This window comes from Triturus cristatus, chromosome 5_2, assembly GCF_964204655.1.
Source record: "Triturus cristatus chromosome 5_2, aTriCri1.1, whole genome shotgun sequence".
NCBI lineage: Eukaryota > Metazoa > Chordata > Amphibia > Caudata > Salamandridae > Triturus > Triturus cristatus.
Genome location: NC_140588.1, coordinates 188275400 through 188296898, shown reverse-complemented (window position 1 = coordinate 188296898; position 21499 = coordinate 188275400). Strand labels below are relative to the sequence as shown.

The 21499-nt window shown below is 41.2% G+C and overlaps 1 protein-coding gene across 6 annotated transcripts in view; it reads left to right on the top strand.

Annotated features, from left to right (window-relative positions):
• The window catches only part of ZNF407 (zinc finger protein 407), a 1626307-nt gene that overhangs the window by 1594081 nt on the left and 10727 nt on the right, over positions 1-21499 (top strand). The window lies entirely within an intron of this gene.

Sequence of the window (21499 nt, the reverse complement as noted above, 5' to 3'; positions counted from 1 at the left end):
AAACTCGACTTTGCCCTCACCATGAGTGGCACGGTCAAAGCACTATTTGTAATATATGCCAGTTACACCTAAGGTTGGCCTCCTGAGCCCAGGAGGCAGGATGCATTATATTAAATCTGTGGACCTATAGGTGCAAGCATATATATCCCTATAGTAGCATCTGTCCATTAAGGACTTCTGTAAGTGTTCAGGGGCTATAGGATAACATGGCCGAAGGTTGCCAGCTCTATTATGGTCCCACTGAAAAGTGTCATGTTTGGTATCAAACAACTTGTCTCATCAAACCCGACATGATCCCCATGTCGGGTTTGATGTGACATGTAGGTTAAAGTGTTGCATTGCTAAGACTTGTGTCTGGAATATGTCAGTGTTAAAACTCTTCCATGTTCTGTTAAGTTGAGTTTTTTTTAATGGTATTTAATCAAAACCAGCATGAAAGGGGTTAATATCATTGAGCTGAAAACAAATTTGCGAGTCATGGGTCATATTAGCAGAAAGGTTTCCTTGACTTAATACACAGTGGCAGTCGCCATTGTGTAATTCTGGGTCAGATGGTGTTTCCATTAAAAAGTCATTTTTTGATTTGCCTAAACCTTTTTTTGCATGAACAGAATTGTATGAAATTTGGCAGTCTACTATTTCAGTTAGCAAATACTAGGCATGATAAATTTCATGAAGATACAGGCCAAAGGAAAAGAAAGTTATGGGGAGGGGGTGGGCGCTTCTTGGAGAGTCAAGTGTCGTTAGGATCTGAAAAATCTCTGAAAAATCTCAGAAACCCTCAAAAGGTAAATCAATGAATCTGTTATTCAATATAAATTCTAAATAACTTAAAACCAGGGTGTCAAACCTACTCATTACTATTCGTAGGAATGTGTCCTCTCAGGTTATCCGCATAGCAGAGGGCCTGGAGGAACATACTCTGTGCCCTAACCTGCATTAAATGTGTACATGATTCTGTACTAATGGAACCTAACATGAGTATGGTTTATTTTTGATTTATTTTAAAAGTTTTATATAGTGTAAACATGACCCCTGGGGGTATCAGAGCGCTTTACGATTTGGCAATCACGAAGGTACAGGAAGTAGTAACAGTAAACCAACAGGTCAATATATAATCATAGCAGTCCAGTATAGGCAGATATAAACAGGCAAGTCCTAGCGAGCTCGGGGGCTGGTGATCTAGGCCATAAATGTCTTCACCAGAATTGCTTTAACTTCTCTTTTCACAGAAGCCGTCGAATGAGATTCCGTCTGATTTCAGGGGGCAGGGAATTCCAAGTTCTCGGTGCGATACCAGAGAATGCTCGATTGCTAGGTTATCTTTTTATGGAATTTCTGTGTCTTGAGCAGTAAGGTGCTGGAGCCTCTAGACTCTAGAGGATCTGGAGCCACCAGAGAGCTCAAGTTTTTGTGCGAGGTTGTGCGCACCACAATATCACTACTTCTAACACATTTGCAGCAATAAAAGGATTGTTTATTATTGAATCTTGTTCTGAGCTAAAACTGAATAAAGACGACGAGGAAGACTTGTGAAGAAATCTTTCTCGAGCGCTTATCAATGACAAGCACTGAGGATTTATTTCACTAATGTACGTAATCTATTTATTGTTATTCCCATGATCTCGGTGGGATAAGTTACACCAACGCTCCCATTACAAAAAAATATATATCTTCAATTTTGGTCAACATGACTTTCCCCTGCTACGCTGACGTTCAAATGCTGGGAATTATGCTTTCCAAGCGGGGCTATTTTTTCATAATTGTCGCCTGCAGCCTCTCTGCCTTTTTGAAGAGTACAATAGCTATTAAATGCCATTTCTTTGGAATGAAATTTCACTGGGCATTAACAAATCGGCACTCCTAGCTGACCAGCAGTAGGGGAATACGGTTACTTTAGAACATAAAAGCATATGTGGGTCATCTCAATTTAATAATTTTAAAATACTTGTGTCCAGGGCGCGGACTAATCACTTCCTTTTCTGCAGCAAGTGCAGACAAGCCTTTGAAGGGTGATCTGGCAGGTACATTTTAACAATTGGAGCTTGGCTGTCACATTTTGTGAGGTGCATTTAAGGATTGAAATATCTGATCGCAGAGGTAATTTGAACCACCGTGGTGGTGTTGCTGATGAACACCTCCAGTCGCAAATATATGTAAATCATGAGTATATATGTGTACTAGATGTGAGATTTCGGATACCAGCGACCAGGTTTTTCACATATCTCCGAAACCGAAGCTTTACAATGCAGCTTTGCCCTTTTCACAACTTAAAAATATAAATACTCTTAAAATAGAACAGGCTTAATACATGTGGGTGTGTCTTTTGTGCTAGAGCCTTTCATTTAGTTTGTTCTTCTGTCACCGACTTTGGAATACTTACTGAATTTTCATGCTCTGAAGATTCTTAATCTTAAAATTATAGAGGGTGCCATATTTAGAACTATCGGAACTGACTGAGTGACAGAATTATGGGAAGAGGAGCTTACCTATTTTCAAAAGCAGGAAAAGAATGAACTTGGGCAAGGTGAAATTTATATTTTTTTAATGTACCATCATGTCATAGGCACAACGATTATCATTCTGATTCATTGCCATGGCTTTGCCTAAAGTTGTCCCTTTAGAGACTGACAATTGCTTTGATGGCTGTAGTGAGTTCCTGTCTTTACTTATGCACATGGCTCAGGTGGAGATCTAACAGTTTTCTGGTTTTTCCTAGATGGATTTTTGGAATCACGTCAAACCTACCATTATTAAGTCTCTTATCCCTACCTGTTGTATTTATTTTTGTTGTTTTTTTATCATATAGTATCGTGTTTAATACCACACATATGCCTGCCGTTTCTAAGTGCTGTATGTAATAGATGATACTATTACCAAATGTGATCATACTCAATTTACTGGCCTTAAGACAGCTAGGAGACTAAATAAGCAGAGCTGGAGTTCGAACTCCCGACCGATGCTCCATGCATTTAGTGATGAACCTTCAACTCACTAAGCCATCTTCCCAGCTTCATTGTCAAATTAGTTTTTATGTAAGATGAATGTTTAGTTTTAAAACATGAACTCATTCATGGTGCTAAAGAGGTTCAATGATCACTTGTTTATGTGCCAGAACACTTAGTCATTTGGACCACAACCCTAGTAGTTGTAAGGATATTTTTTATGTTAAATTGGAATACTATTTTAGAACTTTCCATACACGAGAACATTGTACTTGTGCAGCATCCATCTTAGATATCAAAACTGTAAAATTCCTAGTTTTTGGACCTCTAAAATAAAATCACCCATTCGTCAAAGCAGCCAAGGAGGGTTGGTGCCTTTCTGGTTCTTGCCATCGTCTCACTTAATTTCACATTAATCATACGTAAGAACTCACTCAATTACTCAACACAAATTACTTGACATCCCCACTAAAGTAACACTCACACAATACCGTAAACATGAATGATATGGATAGCTACAAATGCAACCGTATGTGCTGAGTTAAAGATCTTCTGGCCTCTATCACAAACAAGGGACAAAGAGCGAAAGAGCCTACAAAGTTTTAAAAAGACTGAATCTCCAAATACCAGCTCTTCATTTTGAAGAGCTCCCATTAAGTAAATTCCACAACTCTGCTCATATGCCACCTAGGAAGAAACTTTAAAAATAACATGAGAAAGAAACCCCAAATTCCAAAGCAATCCCCATTAATCTAGACACAGAGCATGTCACCAGTTAACTAAGATATTTCCAGACAGTTAAGAACGCAATAAACCCACTAACATCGGTAATTTTACAATCTGTATGTAGGTGTTCCATGAACCTGCACACTTTTTTTAAATTTTATTTCAGGTCACCTCTGCCAGATACCGTACAATTGCCAACGAGTCGGAGGTGAGTTTGAATCAGTATGGTTCTGCCACAACTGCCATGTTTGAAATGTATTGGTCGAGGTTTTTGCTCAATGGACATACTTTCACCTAAACCACACAGTTCATTTTCCAGTATTTTTCTCTTGGCCTCTTACGTTTTCACATTTACTGTGCCTCTGGACCTAACTGAACTGAACTACCATAAGTCCAGCTCTTGTTAGAGCATTTGGCAACAGCATTGTCTTTAGTCTCTCAGGCAGGCTCCTTAACTGACTGCAAATAGAGCATCCTTTGGATGCAGGTTTGGCAATAAAGGGGCATATGTATCAAGTTAAATTGCGATCGCAAATGCTGAAATTCGCAGAATTTCAGCGTTTGCGATCCCACTTTAGCTGTGTGCAATGTATGAAAAAAAAAGACTCGCAAAATAAGGAATTGCAAAATTTGCGATTCCCTATTTTACTAATGCATTTAAGGAATCGCAAATTGCGATTTGTTAAATGCAATGTAGGAAGCACAGAAAAATTGTGATATGGCCTTAAGGAATCACAAATTACCACCAACTTCAAGTTGTTGGTAATTTGCGATTTCTTTGAAAAATGCACTTTTGTGCCTTTTTCAAAGTGCCATGTGGCGCACATATGTGCGCCACATGTGCACACATACATATTTCAGGGGTGCAACAGGGTGTCCTTGTGGCACCCTTGCAACCTTGAAATTGCATTCTCAATTTGCGATTCTCCAATTGGTAATCGCAAATTGAGAATGTCTTCCCATTCATTCCTCTGGGCCTCCTAGCACATAGGAATGAATTGGAAGGTATTCCTTATTTGTGAATCGCAATTTGCGATTAGCAAATAAGGAATATATAGGATTCGCAACATTTTTAGCAAATCCTACATACATTGCATTTTGCGATTCTCTAATTGCGATTCTCTAAAAATCGCAATTTGAGAATAGCAAAAATCTTTTTTGAAACATATGCCCCAAAGTTCTTATGTTGGCATCCTTACACTGTGTGCATAGACGCAGATTGTCCACGCGTGCATGGTATGCCTTTCTCCTATTAAGGCGACCCCGTGGACTTGCAGCATTTTAAGGGTGAGGACAAATTGACACTGGAGACATCGTTTATTTCAGAAAGGTCTCCACTAACTTGTTAGTCCCCCCTACAACCCCCGCTTACCACCGCCTGCTCCTGACCAGCACTTCAAACAGTGAGATTTAAAAATAAATCGGTGCACGGTGTGTTTGTTATGGAAAGTGTTTCAATGGGCTTGCGTTTTGATAGACTGTTTAAGCACTAAGTGAAGTTCAGTGGCGCCTTGCTGCTGCCATGTCGCTTCTTTGGAAAGGCAGAACATGCAGTAGTAGGAAAGCAATATATATATCCTTAACATGCAGCGAACTGGGTCCCCTGCACTGCAGTATGTTGGCAGAGATGATCAGGTCATTGTTTGGCTTGGTTCTACAATCACAGACTGTAAACAAACCTTCGCCCTCCAAGCAGTAGGTATCTACATACAAAATTAACAGGGCCTAGTTTTTTTCTACAATTGAGTCCACCGTGGTTATTTTTGCCTTTTCAGATTATCCTAAACTTGAAAATGGAGAGGCCACGTTTAACTCGAGTTGTTGCTAACCTCTGTTTTAAGTTATTTGTCTATCCCAGAACTCTTTAAATGAAATGTAGCTTCCTGCATAGCTCTATCGTCGAATGTTGATTTATTTGTTACTTATGTATTAGCTGTAAACAATAAGGAAGCTGAGTGTTTATTCATCTGGAATCAGTGCGAGTAACGATTAAGTCACATTTGTTTGGATTTGTAGGGGTTTTATTAAATTGGTGCCTTTGCCCATTATATTTTGGTGTCCTGTATTCCCTGTTTTGCAGACTGTATAATTGGAGAACCGTCCTAATTTCTACATGATTTGTTCAAATTGTTTCTGATTTGAATTCAATTTAATTGAAGTAATTCACTTTGAAATCGCACTGGGCTTCCTAGAGCAGCTGGAGAGCTACAGTAGCAAGGATGTCAGTCTCAGTCGCCTCCGTTTTATAATACAGCCCCCTGCATTCTTTCACAACCCAAACTCTTCACAGTATCGTTGGTGCCGAAACTGAAAACGGACACTGCTCTTGCTGTGCTGCTCTCTTTCACTCTCCCCCTACCACCCCACCAGTGGGTAAGGACAGAACGCTCTGCCGGGACCATGGTGTTTTTTCTGGGCTCCACCAGTATGCATTGGGAACCTTTAATTCTCCTTTCTCTTCTAGGCACTGCACTGACACATTTAAATGCATTATTTCCTGCTGGCTGTAACACAATGTGTGTGTCTGCTGACCTCCGAATCTTTTTTTTAATATAAAAGGAAGTCAGTGATGTCAATTATAAAAAATGACGGGAAGGAATTATGGCCCAGTTCGTAGAGGGAGTCAAAGTGTGACTACAACCCGAAAGAAACTTTGGCTGATTGGGTATCTTTAAATCCTTGAACTCCACCTGCATATTTGACGTTATATCTTTTTCTAGCAATCCAGAAGGAACGTTTCATTTCTATTAAAGACTGCATTTAGGATTATGCATCATCACTTTATTAATTTATTAACTCAACAACCATAAAAAATTAAGCATCATCACTTTATTAATTTATTAACTCAACAACCATAAAAATCCCCAAGACTTTATTTCCCACGAACACATTCAATTAGTGAACCAAAACCAAATGGAGTCTATAACACACATGACGTGGCTCACACGTTCTCTTTTTCTCACGACAATAGATTCCAGATCAGTCCATTAGTCTGTGTGTTTCATTCTTCCTTCTGTGCAGACCCTACTAGGAACAAAGAAGACAACCACACGAAACTGTCTCGTTTACACAAAAATGCGAGTCGACAGAATCAAATGTAGCTATGTCTCCTGAAGTAAACAAACTTGTACAGCAAAATGTAAGTTGACAAAATCAAGCGTAGCCTTGAAACCATCACAGAAGATAATCAAACCAAAGCTGACTCTTTACTTCCAAAGCATTACAATCCATAAAGGTGGGCAGAACAGAACCTCGTATGTAATGCTGGGCGGGATAATCCTTACTTCCATGTCCTTAATGGAATTGAAATTTCGTTCTCGGTAGTTCTTTAGTCTGTCTGGATTGAAGATGATGATAATGCATGTTCAGAGCTTGTGGCCCACCAGTGGAGCCACTGCAAGTGCCGGCTTAAAGAACAAGCATTGGCATAGCCAATAGGTCTCGCCTTTGGGACATTATAAGTGTTTAGCCATGCAAAAGTTGATGTTGCACCAAGGATATTGTGCTACATAATTAAATATTGATAAGGTCCCAAAGGCAAGACCTATTGGCTATGCCAATGCTTGTTCTGTTCATGTTTTGGGAGTGAGCCTAGCACCCCTCACCCACCATTTCTGATGCCAAAAGGAAGATAGCGCCCTTTTCCATCCGCCAACATTAAAGAGGCATGTGAGACACAGACAGTGTGTGCCTGTGTGAGAGGACCGCCACCTCCAGCTTGGCCCGCTGCTGCCACCTCCAAGCGATGATGTCTGCCCTGTTGTTATATCCTGTGCTCTGTTAGTCCCCAACCAGATTTGTGCAGCACCATATAAATGCCAACACTGCACTGCAATCTGCAGAGATGGGTTAATTAAGAGTTCATCAGTACGTATGGTTTTGAGCAGCGTGTCCAATACAGCTGTCCTTTTAAATCCGTGATTTACACCACAGCATTTTTCATGGAAAAAATAAACTACAAACGCAATAACTCAGTGAAAAAATCACGCATGGGTTGTTGATGTGCCTACTACAACTCCAGCTCACATTTCCCATTTGTTTTAGTTGGTGTTATAAATCTAAATGTAACCCATGGCACCAATAGACCAGTTTACACATTTCATCACACAGAATGGTTCGAAAAGATACACCCTAAAAGAATTTCGCCATCTTGTCCTACCCAGTCACTGGGCCTTCCTGCTTGGGGTTGTAGAAGACTTATGTGCTACTAGTTATACTTCCCATGGTGGTAATACCTTTGTTTTAAAAAAAATAAAAACGTAATTTATTTTACAACTGCAATACTGGCTCAGCAGCCGTGGCTGCTTAATGCGAAATACAAACCTGTCTGGCAACTGTACAAACAGTGCAAGCACAAATACAGGCACCTCGATCAAGTCCTGGTGCACTAATTCTGCTACCAGCGTGGGAAACACATTCAAATTCAGCCTTTCACACTACTTTCCTGCATTCTAAACAAAGTCTAAGTCACACACTGTGTGACCTGATTTTAATAATACAAGTAGTCAGTCAGACTTCCTCACCAAAGGCATGCCCTGCCTCTTTTCTCTCTGCAGCTCCACCTTGTCTCTCTGTACCCATCCCTCTCGGAGTTCTAAAAAGCATCTATTGTCCCTGTCTCAGCCTCTCCTGTCTACCTTCGCTTCCTGTGGTATCTCTCTTTCTCCCCTGCATTCTATTACTATCTAGCTACTGTTAGCTCATTCTTTGGCATTCTTGGTCATCCAGTTGCTCAAGCTATCTTTGTTTTATTCCACACTGGTTCATGACAGCATTGTATAGCTATTTAATCACTGGTGGCACAGCACCCAGAATAATGTGCTACATCGCTAAACACTTAAAAGGTCCCAAAGGCGAGACCTATTGGCTATGCCAATGCTTGTTTTTATTGGCCTGACGAGTATTTATAACTCCAGGTCGAAAAAATAATTGTGGGAAAGAACAGCAGTGGAGTCTGTAATGTTGTCCCTTCTGAAATATTCACTAAAACAGAAAATGCAAAGAAATCACATAAAAAGTATTTCAGAATTGTCTAAATCGTTTCTGAATGATTATTAGAGCAAACACAGGGATAATTGCCATGTAACAGAAAAATAGTGTGTCAAATATTACACACATTATTTTAACTACCCTTGTTCCAGAATTGTAAAACGTAAACAAGTGGACACTGGACAGTATTTTTTTTTCTAAAGTAGGAGACAAACCTAGAAGATCCTGGTTTGTATTTTGTAGGATTTAACATTGAACCTAAGTGTGGATTGACTATAAATGCAGCACAGCCTCGCTGCCTTAATCTTTTCTGAATATATTTGTTTTATTATATACTAAACCTATCGCCTGTATTTTCGTTCGCTAGACAAAGGGACCACGATTTAATTGCAAAGTAAACGTTTAACAAAAAAAGTGCCCAACAAAAAAATTAATGTATCCTCATGTAATGCAACTGGTGCTATGTAAAGCGCTCTGATACCCGATTCGGGTCAAGTTCGCGCTATTATAAAACTCTGTAAAATGAAAATAAAAAAATTAGATTTCAGCAGTGCAACATACCATAAAAATACTGTACGAAATAGACCACGGCCAAAGCGACAGGAGCCTAATGGGCTAGACTCTGTTGTGCATGCACAAGAGAGCATCACATCTCGGTCTCCAACTGTCACGTGCACCGGTTTGGTAGTACCCATTGGCCAACTGCCAACCCCTGACCCTGTATGCTTTGCGCTTCATGATGCCTGTGGCACACATTTCTCTCGACCGAGATTAAGACCATCTGATTGCAAGTGTGCTTGTAAGCTGTCTGCGAAAGCTGTGACTGATAAACTCTTACCCTTGTGTGAGTTCCACTTTTGTGCAGACTCCGACCTTTCTGCCGCACAATACCGATCTTAATGAACTGCTGCGAGTCGGTAGTGTTTCAAAATGGCGGAGAGCTCTTTGTATGAACTCATTTCTGTATCTGACGGGCTCTTAATTTCGCAAAAAATAAATGCTTTGTGTTGTATTGTCGCTATGCCTATTTACTTAACTAGCATATTGTGCGGTTTGATGAGCGGCTGGAGGGAGAAGGTGTAGAATGGAGGTGCTAGCTGGATTAGAGTACATTCTAAATGCAAGCAACATTCTTAAAGTTCATGTATAGACATTTAACTGAGCGATCATTAATATTGTCTTACTAAACACAACATAAATAGCGCTAAAAGCTTAATAAAAGCAAGCATTGAAAGCGTGCCTCATCGCGATCGCTCTGAAAGCGAAAGTGATCGTGATGACGCACAAGTTTTCAAAGTGCTGTTGAAGGCTAGCGGTTCGCGCGTGTACGGTTGCGTGAACGCAAGCGCTAGGCCAGCCAGCAGCACTTTGGAAACTCACATACAAAATGTCTCTCCGAGCCAGCGCATGCGCTGGGCTCAGCGAGACCTAAAAACTGCTTGCACATAGTCAGGTGGCCACTCACCTGCATTCAAGATGTCCTCCAGCTGGCCTCCCAAAAGAAAAGCATTTAAAGGCATTATGTGCTAAGCTCCCTCTAGATTGCATCAAAAAAACAGAAACATTGATGCCTGCCGTCTGCACCACCAAATGCACCCAACAAACAATGGAGGGTAAAGAAGCTGCAGCAAAAGGTGTCCTAATAAAAATCAAACGTTTCTGCACACTGGCTTATTGCCATTCGCTAGTCCCATGCATGTGCCTTGATTCACTATGAATGAATGAATATTTTTTATTGTATCAATTAACAAAAATTGTTACAAAAAGTCTCCTATATAATATCCGCAGAACTTACTTGCTACAATAGACATCATTAACTACTACAAATTTGATGTACTACAGCCAGTCAAACAAATCCTAAAAATACAGATCATAGATTATAAAAACACTTAAACCCATGTATCAGTTTATAAAAAGTGCAGGGAATAAAAAGTGCGAGATGGGTACGCACCGGCTCTCTTTTTAAATTTTTTTTTTTAACCGGGGACTTTTCCCCTGGGCAGAAATTTCACAAAACAGGCAAAATCATATAAAATTTCAACATAGATAGGCATTCAAAGTCCTATTTTGGAAGAGAGATTTCAACTAAGTGCGAAGTAGATACCTTAATTCACTAGACGATGCACAAAATGCTGGATATAAGGTTGTTCATGGATTGGATTTAGTTCTCCTAGTAATTGTAAATGTAACCCTATTTAAGGTAATCGTGCTGTCTGAGATATGCCATGCTTATACACCTGACACCCTTCTACAAGATGAAAACACTAGAAGGGCAAGTGTTCCTAAGAAAGTGTGCGTCAGGATGGATAATAGCAAGGGGGATCTTCCTTATTAGAAAGTAGTGCCCTCACATACCTGTGAGGGTGTCATGCTTCATCGGGCTTACCTTCTCGAGGAGCTAAGCCTAATGATGAAACATGACACCCTCACAAATGTGAGGGCACTACTTTCTAATAAGGAAGATCCCTCTTGCTATTATCCATCCTGACACACTCTTTCTTAGGAACAGTTACCCTGCTAGTGTTGTCTTATTTGGTCTTGGGAGCAAGGGTGCTGGACCTTTTTAAAGGCTCCCTTTCCCCCTCTCTTGCGATTGATAACCCTTCTACAAGAGACATCATAGGGTAATATGACCAGTTTGAAAGCGTGTTCGTTCTGCGAAAGAGATTGATTTTGAGACCAAGAGAGAAAATTGTTCAGGACCTAGTTAACATCCCATGTACACAGTGGGCCAGTGAATCCTGAATACAATGCAACATAAGCTGCAAGAAGGTCCTGAAAGATGAGTATAGCTTTACCTCTGGGGATGCTAGCTTCTATCAGCACCATGCGTGGGATGCTGATATTGGCCCATCCAGTCAGAGTGCTGATGCGGACTACTGTTTGCCGGGATATTAAGTGCACCGAAAGTGTGAATCATTGACAAGGAACATACAGTTTGATTTTTTTTGTCGTCTGATGTTGGGTTAGATGTGGGGACTGGGACTAATAACCTAATTATTAACACACAGTTGAACGATATCCGTTAAATGCCAATCTCCTCATTATGTGGTCTCGTCTTTGGTTCAAACTCACAATTGTTGGGTGGTAAATGAACAGCAGTTAACACCCTCTGTGGAGGTTGTTAACCTCTGAGATGTGGGCAAGAAGGCTTATTTGTCATTTTAAGCACTCTCCTGTGGGTGGCAAAATTTTTATTAGAAGATTGTTATGTTGGGAGCACAATTAACGACATTGAGTTGTCAGAGGGCCAATTATGGCCTTTTGTTGCAATATTTCAATGTTGGGGTTATTCCTTTCAAATTTAGAAAATGTTGACCTCCATCAGTGGCATTTTACGGTAGCAGCACAGATCTTCATCTTCAAGCTGCGTGTGTTATTAAATGCTCCCATCCTCATTATCAGGCTTGCCTTAGGCTTTGGTTTCTTAAGTCGCGGAATGGGCTGTTAACAACCAGTATGGACTGCAGGGGTGGCCTATAATGCTGTTGCATGAAACTTAAGAGAAAACTACACCACCGTGGGAAATAGGGTGCTGTTGAAGGACAGAATTGACGCACTGGAACCGAATGCTCAGTATAACAGCACTAGGTTCTGTATTATTGTCTATGGAAATCCTTTGGGCTTTTTCATGTGCAACCTGGTTAATGAGATGTGAGCACATTTGACTGTTCGTTTTCTCTTTTGGGCCTCTAGCAGATCTGCCAGTCTTCTCAGGACCCTAGCTTTCTTACAATCAGAAACCTCGCAAGGATAATCGGTGTTCCAGGCCAAATAGCACTTTGCTTTTGGAGCACTCCGTGTTCCCTAATACAAAAAAACCCAAAATGTTCGTGTTGTTTTTGGTCATTTGGGCAAACAGGTGGTTGCACCCTAAAGCAGCTGCTGCCTTCACTCACCTTATAGAAACCCCGCTCATGCATGGCATGCGAGCGTGTTTCCATGGAGGCCCAGGCCCTTTCCAGTGATGTCCATCATTGTGTTCTGCTAATCCTGTAGCGAAATGAGCATGTCTAGGTGTGTTATTGCCACCTTGAGATGCAGTAGTGAACAGTTGTAGATGGAACAACAATTCTGCCATGACACCCCACTTTGTGTTCGATTTCAGTGCCCTGTGCCTGGCTGCTAATGATAAAGTGAAGGCACAGTAGCTAAAGTACATGTGACAGTTTACATCTAGTCTCCCCTGCAGTACATAGCCTCGAAGTTTCGGGACTCGGATGCCAGGAACCTTGTCCTTGAAGTGCCTGAGCCGTGCCAACTCACTGCTGATGTTTTGTTAGCAAGTACAAGCAAAGTCTTGGCAGAGCCTGACCTCCCGTGCCATCTCTAAACATTTTCAATTTACAGACTCATTTTTTTCTCTCTGCCGTTGCTGTATTTGGATCTTGTTCATCTGAAAAGGTCGACCCCTGCAGATCTGCCACGCTCAAGCATCCCAGCCTGCCCCGCCGACATGGCAACCCGCTCGAACGAGAAAATAACTGCAGCGAGCACACAATGCGCGCCTCATTTCAATATTTAGAGAAGGAACTCGCATTGTTTTAAGTGTACACAGGCAGCTGCTGTCATTTGTCTATGAGCAGATGTTAGGCCTCCGAAAGCTTAGCTGATAATTAAAATACTAACAGTTAGTGTTTTATCCCAGCTGCAGGTTCTGTTTACAGTAAATTTGATTTTAATGGCGCCTCTGTGCCGCCATTGAATAGTGGTTTGTTTTCTTACATAGATCCAGAAGTATGCAAAATGAAGACAAATGACAATTTCCAATCTCCTGCTCTCAAATGAAATGATAGGTTGCTCGATGGGTTTAATTTGAAAAGAAGCACGAAACTTTCGAAAGAAATATCTTTGTAAGGAGACTTCTCATAATAAATAGCCTACATGTTTTATTAGGAAATACATGATTGCTACTTGTTATGGAAAGGGTAAAATATCCTTTAGAAGCCATCCTGAAATTTCAGCACAGGTCATAACCAAATATGCAAAAAATACAATTTCAGACATAGAGTGATGAATTAATTATGCAAAAAATAAGCAGAGAACTCTGGGTAGTTCACAAGTTTAGGTGGAGAGCAGCTCTTCTATATAGCCTCCTACAACACCAGCAACACACTGAGTTTGCTCACCTCAAATGTTTGCTTTTCTGTCAAAGTTTTTAAGCATAGGATTAACACAGTGACACCCCGAGATGGAAAGGAACAAAGTCATTTGCCATTTCTACAGCAAAATTTTAAAGCATAGCTTTAGCACAGTGCCATCCATGCCTCATTTGCCATTTCTACAGCAACATTTTAAAGCATAGTTTTAGCACAGTGCCATCTATGCCGGGCTGTAAAATGACTAAAGCCTTTTACCACTCAAGGCACAGTATTACAGCTTTGGATAGGTAAAATATTGTGCGTGTTAAGTATGCATACTTAAATAGTTGCTTCAATAATAATAGCTGATTTTGTGACACATAAAAACTGTACTCTCTTTAGCTGCTTTTTTAATTTTTTAATTTTTTTTTTAAACACACTATATTGATTTTCTGACCTTTACATCTTCTATTCCACATTGTCACATGTATCAATCTCCAATAGTGAATACATACTTTATGCATTTGTTTTAAAAAAAAATTCTTACAATAATTCTTATACAGTGGTAATTGGTTGCATATATCTGCTCCTCCCTCCGGATTATTGCATAATTTCTATGTCTATTCATGATGTGCAAATATCTGGGTACAGCTTTGTTTTAAATTCCATTTGTCTTTCCTGTTTTTAAACAAACATTACAATAACCATAACTCCCCCCTTCCACTTCCCTGCGAACTCAGGCCTGCTTCTAGTCTATTGTTATATCAACTTCCCCCTGTTTCTTGCTCTCAGATGATTTAATATACAACGTACTCATTACTGTTAGTAAATATCTAATACCTTTCATGTCTCCCACATCCTCTGGTGTTACATAGAGTACCCAGTGCAGCCCCACTTCCACCACCTTATTATTCCCGCCCTTTTTATGTGGTTTGTATCTCTGTTGCTATAAACTTCTCTAGCATCACATTCCACTCCAGTGAAATAGGTTTCTTACGTAGCCCTCTGCATTCCTCCCTCTTCAGCTCTATACTTTCCGCTCTGCCCCATCTACCCATCTCATGATACCAGTCCGACACTGCTGGTGCTTTTTTCGTTTTCCATCTCATGGTTATTGTTCGTTTCGCTAAAATCAATGCTAGATTAACAAATCTATATGTGGGGTTTCCACTTTTGGGCTTAGGGCTAAGGCCCAATATGTATCTTTCTAGTGATATTTCCTTAAGTTCTGGGGCCACAGTGTTCAGTATTTTATTAATCGTGGACCAGTATGGTATCAGTCTGGGGCAGGTCCATATCATGTGTAATAAGTCAGCATCTGATCTCTGGCATCGTGGGCATTCGTCTTCTACTTCTGGGAACATCACACTGAGCCTGTGGGGGGTCAAGTATGCACGGTGCAGTATCATTAATTGGATAAATTTAAACTTCGGGTTGTGTGATACCTTCCTCGGGTGTTCAAGTATTACGCCCCACTCCTTGTCTGTTACCGCTTTCCCTATATCTGTATGCCATTTATCTCGGAGCGCCTGCAGTGGGACTGCTGTGTGCGTTCGGATCCCGTGAGATAACCATTTGGTCAGATGACTTCCGTTCCCCATTAAATATTGCATACGTACTAATTTGTGTGGGGGGGGGGTTCTGCACACCCAGGTGAACATGTATATCAAACGTATCTCACTATGTTCGCATGTAAAAGAAACTGTGTATCAGGTACCTCCTGTTCCCTTACAAAAGTGTTGTGATTCATTAGCTCACCATCTGCAAATAACATCCCTACCGAGTCCACTCCCATCTCTAGCCAGGTATGTATGGGCCTTCGTGTTACTGTCTCTAGTGGCAAAGGCGTACCCAATAACGGGATATTAGGGGAATAGCGGGTCTGTTCCTTGGTGTATTGCAACGCCTTCCTCCAGTAGTTTAGCGCCACTTTCAATAACGGGGGCACAGTTGCTGGGATTCGACTGTCTGGTAGTAAAAGAGTGTTTAGTGTACCTCTTTCCCAATTGCGTTGGGACATATCGATCTCGTATAGATCACGTCCTGCAATCCAGTACGCCAACCATTGTAACTGCCCTGCATAACAATAGGTTCTGAAGTTCGGTGCTCCCAGCCCCCCGTGTCTAGTGTCTAAACAAAGTTTTGCCAGTCCAATTCTCCGTCTCCCAGTTCCCCAGATTAGTTCTATCAAAAGTGTATCAAGTGTCTTAACTCTCTTTAGCTGCTTATGGAAGGGTGTGGTGGTACTAAACTAATGTTGCCATGATTGAAGGCTGAGTGAAACCTGTAGAGATTCGTGGCTGTGATGTTTATTTGGCATGCTCACCCCATTAAATAAAGGTTACTTACCCCGTCCGGTCAGGTGTTTTTTCCTTTTATTCCACGTCATAGGTTTTAACAGGATAGGCTGCACAACATATTTTGCAAAACCCTTGCATAATATTCCCCCACAAGATTTTCGACCTGCATTTAATCTCGCTATTACACGTTCCCAAATATGCTTGAAATTAAATTAGAATAGTAAATTGACCTAACCTTAAAATGTGTGGTGAGTGGGTTTGTCTGTATTGAGGAATTAATGCCGATAGGCTTTCGTAGGGTGATATGTAGGTGAGATCCAGATTTTGCCATTCTGTGTTTTGGAAATCTGCCTTGTTACAACAGATATGCCTGTAGTCTGTTTTCACATGGAACTCAAGAGCTTAGCCGTGCTCATTCAGAACATATTTGGCTTGCTATTTAAGAAATATTTTAAAAAGGCATTAAGTAAGTCATCAGCTTTGAAGATGATGGAGCCTTGAAGATGTAGACATCTGGTTATGTTACATTATAAGTTTTACCTATTGTCCATGGTACCAGACTAGAGCATCAGGCTTGCCCATTCGCCTTTTTTCCCATACAGTGAAGTAAAACTGCATATTTAGGGATTTTAGTTATAAATGTGTGAAACCCATTCCCCAATGTTAATGACCTGTCAAGACGTGCATACAGATTGTCAATTTTGACTCAGAAAAGATTTGACATCTTTTGTTAGAAATTGGGTTTTTGGTTGTCAGAGTATGCACCCTGTACAAGCAGGAACCACCGACTTAGAGTAAGCTAGGTGTGCACAAATAAGATAAACTGTCCTCATCTTCTAGTAGTTTGGCACACAGCAGTCATGCTTATCTACAGAGGCAATGTGTAAAGTATTTGTGCAACACACACACATAGTAACACCGTGAACACCCCAAAAAAACTCCACAGAGAGTTAGAAAAATATATTGTACTACTATGAGTAAAACAAGACCAAAACAACAAAAATCCAATAAGTATAACCGGAGTTATGAAGTTTTAAAGATTAAATGAAATTATAGTGATTAGAGTTATAAAGTGCCAACCTGGGAGATCTGGTTGCGCTACCCCAGTGTAAATCCCAAGTTCAGGCCAACTGCGATGGAGGGCAGACAGGCTACATGACTCATGCAAGTCCAGCTGAAAAGTACCATGGATGGAGGAAGCTTCGACGTCAAAGACTCGATGTGGGGAGCAGAGGAGGCGATGCATCGTCATCGATCCCGTGGATGCAGGCAATTTGTAGGTTTTGACCCACGCAGTAGAAGAAGACTTCGTCAATGAATCCATTTACAATGCAGGCGATGCGTCATCATTGAGCTGCGCAGCCTGTTGTTGTCAAACTGCACAGTCCGTCAAAACAGTGCCGTTGAGCAGCAACCACGTTGGCGTCAAATGGGCAATGCGTCTCTTCTGATTGACGCAAAGTCTTTGATGCGTCGGTTTTGATTCATCAGCCCACAGAGATCACCTTTCAAGGGCCCAGGACTGGATTGATACCACTTGGAAGAGCAGGACTCACAGATGGCAAAATCCAGGGGTTGTTGCAGAGTTGAAGGAAGTCTTTGGTGGCCCTGAGACTTCAGAACAGGGGGCAAGCCCTTGGAGTCACTCTGGGTTCAAGTGGGATGGGTCCAGTCATTGTCCTCAGCAGGGCAGAGATCAGCAGGCAGCAAAGCAGAAAAGCTGTTTTTCCAGAGCAGCAGTCATGCAGAGCGGCCATCCTTGTAGCACAGCAGTTTCTACAGAAGAGGTCTTCACAGGTCCAGCAGTGTATTCTTCTGGTAGGGTCTGAGACCCAATACTTATACCCAGTTGTGCCTCTAAAGTAGAGGTGACATCAAAGAATGGTTTTTGAAGTGCACACAGGCCCTTTCATCCCAGCCCTGACTCCAGACTATCAGTAGGGGGTAATAAGGCCTTTGTGTGGAAACAGGAAACTGCCTATTCGGGTGTGTCAGCTCCTCCCTCTCTTCCTGCCCAGGAAGAGCAATCAGAATACAGATGAGTTCTTTGTCACACCTACCATTCCTGTGTAAGTGACTTTTCTAAAACAGTAATGTTAAATCCATCTTTACCAATAAAGAGGATTTATCATTACCATTCCAAAGATATAAAACATGAAACAGCTGCTCCTTTCTAACCAGGAATTGCAACTTAAAAGTGTATTAAGGAATTTGCAATGCCAACCTTTGAGAGGAGTAGGCCTCACATTAGTGAAAAACGAATTTGGTTATTTGTCACTACCAGACTTGCAAAACTTACCAGTGCATGTCCTACCTTTTAGTTACATAGCACCCTGCCCTGTCTGCTACCTAGGGCCTACCTTAGGGGTAACTTATATGTAATAAAAATGGAATTTACAGCTTGGCAGTTAGTTTTAAATGCAAAGTCGAAGTGGCAGTAAACTGCACACACAGGCCGTGCAATGACAGGCTTGCAATGGCAGGTTTAAAAGGCTAAGTGTGTGGGTGGCACAATCAGTGCTGCAGGCCCATTAATATAATTTCTCAAAAGTTAATTTTCCCAAATATTTATTAAAAACCTAACTTTTACCCTTAAATTCTATTTTTAATAAATATAAAAAATGTCTTTAAATAACTCTTTTAGCAGTTTCCTTTAAAAACGTACAAATTAAAGTTTATGATCTGTAGTTTGACATTTTCTTGGGTTCAGCTACAGGCTTGGCACCAGTAACGCTTTTAAAACTGTGCACATCAGTGAATTACATCTTAAGTTGTGCGCATCAGGTGTTCTTTCTTCTCACCTTCCATACTGTGTGCATTAACATGACACTATTACAGCTGCGCGTATCAACGGCTTTTTCTTCGAGAACCTCCTGTCACTGCAGGCTTCCACGCACAGCGATGTTCCTCAACAATCCCAATGACCGTCCTCGAGCGCATCTCTTCAGATTTCAAACCAATTCAATACCCGTGAGCTTTAGTTAGTCCACATCAGCCTTATCCCGATAAGTGCCCCCAAACACCTTCAGTCAGCATACACACACAGTCACACTGCAGATGGTCACTGTGCTTACTACGAGTGATCTCTCACCTCGGTGACATGCATAGATCGCGCCATTTGGGCTTCTTTGTTTTGAATATTCATACCAGCACAAAGTCAATGCCTGCTTCACATATCCTCATGCAGTTCAAGATCACCATACCATGACTACCAAGACAAGGTGTAGAAATAAATGTTAACCCAATGCGATTGCTCCATCAATAACCGCGCAAAACCTTTGTTCACTTAATCCAAGACACCTTATCCAAACTGTGTCCTCTTTTTTCACATCCCATCCTCGTCACCACTTTTGGGAGGACAGGACACAGTATATTTGAAAGGTTGAAGGCTTTATTTAATATACATGCAACGACCCCTGGTCAGTCTGTGATCCTACGGAACTGACTACAAGCTCCAGCTTCTCAGAATCCACAAGCCGGATTCAAGAAGTGGAAGCTTCACAGTTGCCAAGTAACAGTATTAAAGCACCTGGGACATGATACAAAGAATACACACATCCAAAAGCGGGTTGATGGATCCATTTCTGTTGCTACATGGTTTTCTTTTTTTGTGAAGACTTGTATGTTCTGATGCTCTCACTGTAGCAGTCCAGCTTTTTAAGATGACCGGCTCAGTAAACTTGCTTTATGTTTGAGGGGTTTTTCCTCTGTGGCTTGGCCTTAAACGTTTTCAGTGACTCAGTAAAGCCAAAATAGAGAGGTTTTAATCTACCTTGTACAGTGCAGTCATTGCTGTGCTTGGCATTACTCTCCCACGGGTGTAGTGGGACACTACTCAAGTTGATGCGCCCCATAAGATTGTACTGTAAATTGCTCACAAGTTACTTTGCTGGCTCCCGTCCGAGTTAGTCGGCAGTCCTCCATACAAACTCATGATCCTATCATAATCGCTTTATTCTGTGTGCTGGCGCCTGCACAACCCTCAAGGTTTCAACGCAGTGGTCCGTGGTTCCATTAATTTGGTCTGTGGACATAGAACATCTTGATTGGATACATTTGATCACGAAGTGAGGCGTACTCATTTGAATCTTATTATGCAAGCATTATTCTGAGACGTTGGCCTTGCATAGGCTTATGTGTTTCTGTGGCGTGGAGAAACTGCAATAATAACTCACCTTGCTATTTGCAGCGGTGCAACCGTACTTCACTTCTTGACTGGTCAAAGTCGAGAAGCAGAACAGCAAGCCAATCGCTTTCAACTGATTTATCACTTGTAAAAAAAATAAAACCTGGTTTCCCATTACAACTGTGCACTCAGGTGTTGGCAAAATAATATAGCCAGTTAGGTTACCACAGTTTTTAATGAAGAGTAAATGCAGCCTCCAAATGCAGAAAATAATGCTCCTCCCGGCATTTGGTAGGTTAACAGTACTGCTCAATATAGAATGATAGCACTGGCACCCCCTCCCACCCCAATTCTCACTCACTCCTCCACACCAAACCCCCCCCTTTCTCCCCGCCTCTTCAGAGCCAAGTCCCTTTAATGTCATCTTTATCTGCTACACGATGCATGAAATCTACTTTCTCTTTTTGGGCTGCGAGCGACCCCTGACCCCTTTAGTAGAGGCACAATGTGACCTTTCCACTGTCAACGGCTTTCATTCTCCTGAAAACCCTATGAATTTTTATTACAAGTTTTTTTTTTTTTTTCGCCCGTGGAGCTGAGGCTTCAACAAATTACTTGACACAGATGAGATGAAGTTGTTGAAGAAGTGTTAGATAAGTTTTACAGCCAGCATGTGTGCTGCAAAACAGTGCAGAGCCAGTGTCCTACGATGTCATACACCAGTAACTGCTGAGCCTTCTATTGGATAAATACATCATTTTATGGAACATTGATTGTTCTATAAACCCAATGGAGTATTATGCTCTATGATCAAACCATTTAGATTGTGTGTAGAGCACAGAAAATGCCATATTCAGGATGGTACTAAAAGTGCCATTTGTGTATTTTATGGATGTCATTACAGGGGAAACTTCTCTCTGTAGGCCCTGTTTACTGCAATTTTTTTTTTGCCTGTAATGACATTTTTCATTCACAATGTATGCCTCCAAGAGAGTGGGGGAGCTTGTGTTTTATTTGTTTCATTCGAGATTGCTGCACAAATTCTGTACGTTTTAATTAAATGTACGCTTAACAAATGTATAAAGTATTTACCCGCTAGATTCTGTCTTGAGGGAAGAAAGTTGGTAGCTAAAAAAACATGCGGAATCTGGCAGGTAGAAAGCCCAATAAAGGCGAGATGGGGGGAGGACAGTTTGCCGTGTTAGCTTTATTTCCTCAAACACTCATCATACACGGAAACATATCCTCCAGCTCAGTTTGTGTAGGAGATGGAAGAAAAATGCAAACGCGGTCTTTGCATATAAAAATGCTGGCTTGTGCAACGAGAATAGA